The 9757-nt window shown below is 40.4% G+C and overlaps 1 non-coding gene across 1 annotated transcript; it reads left to right on the top strand.

The window, feature by feature from the left end:
- The first annotated feature begins 9251 nt into the window (after positions 1 to 9251).
- LOC112774641 (small nucleolar RNA R71) lies at positions 9252 to 9359 on the top strand. The gene has a single exon (XR_003189116.1). It is a non-coding gene; the product is annotated as a small nucleolar RNA R71 (small nucleolar RNA).
- Positions 9360 to 9757: the final 398 nt, after the last annotated feature.

The following is a 9757-nucleotide window of genomic DNA, read 5'->3' as shown; positions in this document are numbered from 1 at the left end:
AGCACCCTGCTTTAGCTGCAGTAACTTGAGTTCCTTGACCGTCCTGGCAGAAGTTGGAAAGTACTTCTTATAGAACTCCTCATAGAAGGCATCCCAGATGATAGGGTCATCACCCAGCTGTAGGAGACGTCAGACTCCTTGCCACCAATTCGATGCTTCCCTAGTGAGCAAAGAGGTAGCGAATTTAACACACTGCCCTTCAGGTACCATCTGCGCTTGTAGTGCTCGCTCCATAGCCTGAAACCAGGTATCGGCTTCAGTCGGGCTAGTGGTTCCCTTGAACTTAGGTGGATTAACCTTCAAGAAGGTTGTCAATGTCATCGGGCCCTGAGCCCCACTCCCGTCATAGACATTGTTGTTCATCTATTGCTTAAGAGCCTCCGCAGTGGCCTGCATAGCAGCAGCCATGTTCTCCAACACTGTTATAAAGTTTACCGGGTCATTTGGGTTGATACCCGGCCCTCGAGCGTTAGTACGACCTCTCCCACGACCTCTACCGTGTCCACGAGGCGCCATCTAGTTCCTATACACACCTAACAATCGATATCAAGTTGATTAGTCTCAATATCGGAAGTTTAGAGCTTCAAAGTCCCAAATGCATGCTCATGAACGTTTATGCCAGTTATATCAATTAGATATCCTAATAGCACATAACACACATACAGAGAATGCACAGAAACATAGTCAGTCCGTCCCTCAGGCTCTACAGAAATGAACTGCTCTGATACCAAAATGTAACACCCTACCATACAGAATCTTATGCTTAAGTCATAAGATAGAGATGGCAAAGTATTACGACATCTAAAATAAAATTTAGTACATATAGTAGTGTGAAAAATGATTATAACTAGAAGCCTTCGAAAAAAGGGGTAAAACAAAATCGTAACTTGAAAAGCGCAACACTCCGATCGATAACATAACGTAACGGATAAAGGATGAGCTAACGCGAGAATATGTACATAAGAGTGCCAAAAACACGAATATCAAAACTCAAGATCCGGTTGCAAAGATAACCGGTCCGAGCATATACGTATATACATATATATAAAGTAAGGAACCCAAAGAAAACCCAAAAGACGAATTACAAAACTTGTTCCCCAAGACAACCTCTAAAAGGGGTCAACACAGTATGTATTATTCAGTGGAGATAAAAGTATCTAAGAGAAAACATAAAACCAAAATAAAGTCTCGAGAACCAAGGATCTTCACTAATCCAGAAGTCTCCAGCATGCTTCAGCGAGGAGCCTCACGTCCTGCATCTGAAAACCACAAAATCCGCATGGGTGAGAACCGGAGGTTCTCAGTATGGTAACAGTTCCCATATATCTAACATGTAATATCCTGGGAAAGCCGAAGGCAATCGTAGAACTTCCAACAGATAAATCAAAGCTTATAAACAGACTAAACCAGAAATGGCAGCTGACTATTGATCTTCAGTCTAGCTAGTACTTCCCTTTCCATGTCCTTCAGACCTCCCAACTGCCAGCAGTAGTATAATATGGCAAACACAATTATATCAGACAAGGAGATATACAAATAGGAAACAGATACGACATTTAGACAATTAGCAAGTAATATGCAGTCAAATAGGCCTTCCAAACAATTCACATAATATGCATCTGATGTATGCCTGTCCTAATGGCTGATGAGTCTCATCTGTCGATTATAAAGCTAACCCGACAAGTCCTGGTAGCTAACCATTGGACTGTCCCTCTGTCGTGTATCCCCAACTCGAGTTATACTCGAGTCATCCAACACCCTCACTGGTGTATATTCATGGGGGCAAGCTCATCCGGAACTTTCACAGTATCCGGCCACACTTACGACATAGGCTCAGCAGAGTATCGAGTCTCTACCTGGAGCGCGTGGTGGCTAGCCACTGCTTTCTCTCAGGGAAACTCGTATCTCAGATAGTGAAAGTGAAACATTCACATTTCTTTCAATAAGCATATATGTAATCATACTCAACCATAATTCAATAATGGCTCAGCCATAATTTGGCAATATCCCAGCCATCTGACTCATAATTCAATCCATAACCAGCCAATTCATTAACAAATACAGCCCTTCAGCTCATGGCATATAAAGCACTTCCACCACCATCATCCGTATCTCATACAATCATCTTTGATTATAGTTGATCATTAATTCTCCCCTTTCTTTGTTCACAAGTGATAAACCCCATTTTTAGGATTTATCTTGTATTGAATCTAGAGTATTTTGATGACCTTTTCTCGCATTTAACCTATGAATTAGCATGGTTTTGTTATCTCTCCCGTATTTGTGCTTAGGTGTAAAAACATGCTCTTTAGGCCTTATTTTGATGAATTTTGATTTCTCCTTGATTCCATAAGAGGCCTTGATGTATTTGCTAGTAATTCCAGGATTGAAATAGGCCAGGCATGGATCAAAAGAAGCAAGGAAGGAAGCATGCAAGTGGAGAGAAGCACAAAAAGCCAAGGAATTGATTACGGCCAAGCACGCGCACGCGCACAAGGCGCTCGCGGTCACATTGCGGAATCAGCCAGGGACGCGCACACGTACCGTGTGCGCACGCGTCGATGTCTGCACATGACTTCATTAAGGCAACATGTGCCTGGCAATTTTGAGGGGTTTCTGAACCCAATTTTTGGCGCCAATTGCTGAGAGAAGGGAATAAAAGGATCAAGGATTGAAGGGGAGAGAGGACACTTAGTCATAGTTTAGTTTTCATCAAGCTTTAGTTTAAAGTAGTTTTAGAGAGAGAAGCTCTCACTTCTCTCTAGGGTTAGGATTAGGTTTAGGTTAATATCCCTTCTTAGATCTAGGTTTAATTCATGCCTTAATTCAATTCTCCTTTGCCAATTCTTAATCTTCTCCTCTTCCTCTCCCTAGTTATGTACTTTAATTCTTGTAATTCTTCACTTTGTTTTGGATAGATTGTTGTTTCTTTTATTCCCCTTTAATAATGCAATTTGAGGTAATTCATGATAATTGTGATTTCCTTGATTGTTGTTGTTAATTCTTTACATTCAATTGTAGTTAGAATTCATTCTTGTTGTGATTGACTATACTTTTTTTTTGTGCCTTCCAAGTGTTTGATTAAATGCTTGGTTGGATTTTTGTATAGATTTTGCTCCTCTTGGCCTAGGTAGAGTGATTAGTGACTCTTGAGTTATCTAATTCCTTTCTTGATTGATAGTTAGAGATTGCTAATTGATTTGAATGCCTCTAAAGCTAGTCTCTCCTTTAGGAGTTAATTAGGACTTGAGGAATCAAATTGATTCATCCACTTGACTTTCCTCCATGGTTAGAGGTTAACTAAGTGGAAGCAATGAACAATTCTCATCACAATTGAGAAGGATAACTAGGATAGGACTTCTAATTTTCATACCTTGCCAAGAGCCTTTTCTAGTTGTTAGTCTATTTTCATTGCCATTTACTTTTCATGCTTCTTATCCAAAACCCCAAAATAACTCATAACCAATAACAAGACACTTTGTTGTAATTCCTAGGGAGAACGACCCGAGGTCCAATACTTCGGTTTATAAATTTTAGGGGTTTGTACTAGTGACAAACAACTTTTTGTATGAAAGGATTATTGCTTGGTTTAGAAACTATACTTTACAACGAGATTTCATTAGTGAAATTCTAAACCGTCAAAAATCCAATCATCAACAAGTTACCACATTCCCTAGCTCCTTCCCATTGCTAGGCATATCATAATAATTTAAGACATAAGGGGTGAGATCGGAGGCTTAGAAGTATGAAATTTGGCTTTGAAAACTCTAAAATCAACCTTGGCGGTGAAAACAAGGTCACGCGTACACGTCACTCACGACGCGCACGCGTGGAAAGCCAAAAAGTATAGCGACGCATATGCGTCGCCCACGCGCACGCATGGATGGGAGAAAAGCCAAGGGACGCCTGCACGTAAGCCACGCGTATGCGTGGGTGCGTTTCATGCCCCACGCACAAAACCAACGCAATTCCCGCACAACTCTCGGAAAATTTGGCTGGGCAATTGAAATAGCACATCGACGCTTACGCGTTGGCTAGGCGCATGCGTGGATAGTGAACTTTTGAAAATGGCGCGTGCGCGTCGGCCACGCCTACGCCTCGGAGTGCGTTCTACCAAAAATTTACTAAGTTAAAAAGCTGTAGAATTTACAGTTTCAAACCCAATCTCCCAACGGGCATAACTTCTCCGTTTCACATCATTTTTCACCTGTTCTTCGAACGGTATAAACATCCCGGATCCAATTTTATTTCTAAACAAGTTTGGCACAAATCGGGGATCTGGAGTCTAAGTTATGCTCCGTCAAAATATGCCCAAAACCACATTTTCATACAAAATCACAAAGTGCCATTTTCAAAACAAACCAATTTCAACCCTTTTCAAAACCAACCAAAACATACCCAAAATTAACCTCAAGCCTCCTCAACTCATACATTGACGTTTTTATCAAAATCACAAATACCATCCCACCATTTTAACCCCTTTCAATCAAATAACTCAATTTCAAACACATTTTCATGTCATGTATTCTCCCTCATCCCAATTTCCAACAACACTATTTCCAATCAACCCTCATTACATATAATCAATATCACCCTCCCCATCAATATGGTTTCACCCACAATTCAACCTCAATCAATCATCAAGCATATATCAAAACATGCATATCTCTCATGCATCATACCATCAAAACATCAATATTCATAATCACATATATGACCACACAGTATATCTTAACCACTCAACAACATCAACAATTTAATTCCTATCTTAGGGCCTCTAGCCTAAGTTTTCACACCACATTACATTTTAGATACAGGAAACCAAGACCATACCTTAGCCGATTTTCCCGCTCAACCCGGAGCACTTCCAAATCACTTTTTCATAAGCTCTCATGGCTTCAACACTTCCAAGAATAGATTTTTAACACACCAAAGCCCTTTATTTCAGCCAGAAAATACCTGAAATTATAGAAAAACACACAAACTCATAGTAAAGTCCAGAAATGTGAATTTAACATAAAAACTAATAAAAACATCCCTAAAAGTAACTAGATCCTACTAAAAACAATGCCAAAAAGCGTATAAATTATCCACTCATCACAACACCAAACTTAAATTGTTGCTTGTCCCCAAGCAACTGAAAATCAAATAGGATAAAAAGAAAAGAATATACTATAAATTCCAAACTATCAATGAAACATAGCTCCAATCAGATGAGCGGGACTTGTAGCTTTTTGCCTCTTGAATAGTTTTGGCATCTCACTTTATCCATTGAGGTTCAGAATGATTGGCATCTATAGAAACTCAGAGTTCAGATAGTGTTATTGATTCTCCTAGTTCAGTATGTTGATTCTTGAACACAGCTACTTTATGAGTCTTGGTCGTGGCCCTAAGCACTTTGTTTTCCAGTATTACCACCGGATACATAAATGCCACAGACATATAATTGGGTGAACCTTTTCAGATTGTGACTCAGCTTTGCTAAAGTCCCCAATTAGAGGTGTCCAGGGTTCTTAAGCACACTCTTCTTTTGCTTTGGACCTTGACTTTAACCGCTCAGTCTCAAGTTTTCACTTGACACCTTCACGCCACAAGCACATGGTTAGGGACAGCTTGGTTTAGCCGCTTAGGCCGGGATTTTATTCCTTTAGGCCCTCCTATCCACTGATGCTCAAAGCCTTGGGATCCTTTTTATTACCCTTGCCTTTTGGTTTTAAGGGTTATTGGCTTTTTGCTCTTGCCTTTTGGTTTTAAGAGCTTTTGGCTTTTCTGCTTGCTTTTTTTTTTCTTTTTCTCTTTTTGCCATTTTTTTTCTGCAAACTTTTTTGTATTCACTGCTTTTTCTTGCTTCAAAAATTATTTTTATGATTTTTCAGATTATCAAATAACATGTCTCCTTGTCATCATTCTTTCAAGAGCCAACATATTTAACATTCTAAAACAACAACTTCAAAAGACATATGCACTGTTCAAGCATTCATTCAGAAAACAAAAAGTATTGTCACCACATCAAAATAATTAAACTAAATTCAAGGATAAATTTGAAACTCATGTACTTCTTGTTCTTTTGAATTAAAACATTTTTCATTTAAGAGAGGTGATGGATTCATATTCACTACTTTAAGGCATAGACACTTAGACACTAATGATCATGTAATAAAGACACAAACATAGATAAACATTTAGCATAAGAAAACGAGAAACAGAAAATTTAAGAACAAGGAATGAGTCCACCTTAGTGATGGTGACGTTTCCTTCTTGAGGAACCAATGATGTCCTTGAGCTCTTCTATTTCTCTTCCTTGTCTTTGTTGCTCCTCCCTCATTGCTCTTTGATCTTCTCTAATTTCATGAAGGATGATGGAGTGCTCTTGATGTTCCACGCTTAGTTGCTCCCAATAATTGTGTGGAGGAAAATGTATCCCCTGAGGTATCTCAGGGATCTCTTGATTGGCAGTCAAATGTTCTACCACTGAGCTATAGACCCTTGATGGAAGCTTTTGTCTTCCCTTTCCCTTTTCTAGAGGATTCTCCGGTCTTAGGTGCCATGGTAATGGAAAAACAAAAAGCTTTATGCTTTTACCACACCAAACTTAGAATATTGCTCGCCCTCGAGCAAGAAAAGAAAGAATAGATGAAGAAGAAGAAGAAATGGAGGAGAGGGAGAGAGAGATATGTTTTGGCCAAGAAGAGGAGGAGGGGGTTGTGTTGTGTGAAATTGAAGAAGAATGGAGGGGTTTATATAGTGAATGGAGAGGGGTTAGGTTCGGCCATTTAGGGTGGATTTGGGTGGGAAAGTGATTTTGAATTTTGAAGGTAGGTGGGGTGTATAAAGTAGGTTTATGGGGAAGAGTGGGTGGATGTAGGTGGTGAATAGGTAATAGGGAAGAGATCTTGAGGTGATTGGTGAAGGGTTTTGGGGAAAGGTGTTTATTGGGAAGAGATGATGAACATTGAGAAGAGGGAAGAGTATGAGTGGAGGTAGGTGGGGATCCTATGGGGTCCACAAATGCTGAGATGATCCTGTGGGGTCCACAGATCCTGAGGTGTCAAGGAATTGCATCCCTGCACCAATTAGGCATGTAAAATGCCTTTGCATGCAATTCTGGCGTTTAAACGCCGAATTGGTGCTTGTTCTGGGCGTTCAGCGCACAGATGCAGCATGTTTCTGGCGTTGAACGCTAGTTCTATGCTTGTTTCTGGCGTTCAGCGCCAGCTTTCCTCAGTGTGCATTTCTGGCATCTGAACACCAGGATGCTGCTTGTTTTGGGCATTCAATGCCAGATCCATGCTCTGTTCTGGCGTTGAACGCCAGCCAGATGCTCCTTACTGGCGTTTAAACGCCAGTAAGTCCTTCCTCCAGGGTGTGATTTTTCTTCTGCTGTTTTTGATTCTGTTTTTGATTTTTTCTATTTATTTTGTGACTCCACATGATCATGAACCTAATAAAACATGAAAGAACAACAAAAATAAAAATAAAATTAGATAAATAAAAATTGGGTTGCCTCCCAACAAGCACTTCTTTAATGTCAATAGCTTGACAGTGGGCTCTCATGGAGCCTTACAGATGTTCAGAGCATTGTTGAGACTCCCCAACACCAAACTTAGAGTTTGGATATGGGAGTTCAACACCAAACTTAGAGTTTGGTTGTGGCCTCCCAACACCAAACTTAGAGTTTGACTGTGGGGGCTCTGGTTGACTCTGTTTTGAGAGAAGCTTACTGTGCCTCTTTTTCATGTTTACAGAAGGATGTCCTTGAGTTTCAAACTCAAGGGAGTCCCCATTCAATTGAAGGACTAGTTCACCTCTGTTAACATCAATCACAGCTCTTACTGTGGCTAGGAAGGGTCTTCCAAGGATGATGGATTCATCCTCATCCTTCCCAGTATCTAGGATTATAAAATCAGTAGGGATGTAAAGGCCTGCAACCTTTACTTACATGTCCTCTACTTGTCCATAAGCCTATTTTCTAGAATTGTCTGCCATCTCTAATGAGATTTTAGCAGCTTGTACCTCAAAGATTCCCAGTTTCTCCATTACAGAGAGTGGCATGAGGTTTATTCCTGACCCAAGGTCACATAGAGCCTTCTCAAAGGTTATGGTGCCTATGGTACAAGGTATTAGGAACTTTCCAGGATCCTGTTTCTTCTGAGGCAATCTCAGTTGATCCAACGCATTTAGTTCATTGGTGAACAGGGGAGGTTCATCTCCCCAAGTCTCATTACCAAATAAATTGGCATTCAGCTTCATGATTGCACCAAGAAACTTGGCAACTTGCTCTTCAGTAACATCCTCATTCTCTTCAGAAGAGGAATACTCATCAGAGCTCAAGAAGGGCGTAAGGAGGTTTAATGGAATCTCTATGGTCTCTAGATGAGCCTCAGAGTCCTTTGGTTCCTCAAAGGGAAACTCCTTGTTGATCAATAGACGTCCCAGGAGGTCTTCCTCTTTGGAATTCACGTCCTCTCCTTCCTTCTTGGATTCGGCCATGATGGTTATATCAATAGCCTTGCACTCTCCTTTTGGATTTTCTTCTGTATTGCTTGGGAGAGCACTAGGAGGGGTTTCAGTGATCTTCTTACTCAGCTGGCCCACTTGTGCCTCCAAATTTCTAATGGAGGACCTTGTTTCATTCATGAAACTCAGAGTGGCCTTAGATAGATCAGAGACTAAATTTGCTAGATTAGAGGTACTTTGTCCAGAGTTCTCTGTCTGTTGCTGAGTGGATGATGGAAAAGGCTTGCTATTGCTAAACCTGTTTCTTCCACCATTATTAAAGCCTTGCTGAGGCTTTTGTTGATCCTTCCATGAGAGATTTGAGTGATTTCTCCATGATGGATTATAAGTGTGTCCGTAAGGTTCACCCATATAATTTACTTCTGCTATTGCAGGGTTCTCAGGATCATAAGCTTCTTCTTCAGAAGATGCCTCTTGAGTACTATTAGATGCAGCTTGCATTCCATTCAGACTTTGAGAAATCATATTGACTTGCTGAGTCAATATTTTATTCTGAGCCAATATGGCATTTAGAGTATCAATTTCAAGAACTCCCTTCTTCTGAGGGTCCCATTACTCACAGGATTTCTCTTAGAAGTGTACATGAACTGGTTGTTATCAACCATGTCAATGAGTTCTTGAGCTTCTGCAGGTGTTTTCTTTAGGTGAATGGATCCACCTGCAGAAGTATCCAATGACATCTTAGCTAATTCAGATAGACCATCATAGAATATATTTAGGATGGTCCATTCTGAAAGCATGTCAGAAGGACACTTTTTGGTCAGTTCCTTGTATCTCTCCCAAGCTTCATAGAGGGATTCACCTTCTTTCTGTCTGAAGGTTTGAACATCCACTCTAAGCTTACTAAGCTTTTGAGGAGGAAAGAACTTGGCTAAGAAAACCTTGACCAGCTTATCCCAAGAGTTCAGGCTATCCTTAGGTTGAGAGTCCAACCATATTCTAGCTCTGTCTCTTACAGCAAACGGGAAAAGCATGATCCTGTAGACTTCAGGATCTACTCCATTAGTTTTAACAGTATCACAGATTTGCAAGAATTCAGTTAAGAACTAAAAGGGATCTTCAGATGGAAGTCCATGAAACTTGCAGTTTTGTTGCATCAGAGAAACTAATTGAGGTTTAAGCTCAAAATTGTTTACTCCAATGGTAGGGATGGAGATGCTTCTTCCATGTAAATTGGAATTAGGTGCAGTAAAGTCACCAAGCATCCTCCTTGCATTATTATTAATTTCGGCTGCCATCT

The sequence above is a fragment of the Arachis hypogaea genome, chromosome 18 (assembly GCF_003086295.3).
Source record: "Arachis hypogaea cultivar Tifrunner chromosome 18, arahy.Tifrunner.gnm2.J5K5, whole genome shotgun sequence".
Taxonomy (NCBI): domain Eukaryota; kingdom Viridiplantae; phylum Streptophyta; class Magnoliopsida; order Fabales; family Fabaceae; genus Arachis; species Arachis hypogaea.
Note: the sequence above shows the minus strand (reverse complement) of the source record. Positions and strands in the feature narration are given on the sequence as shown.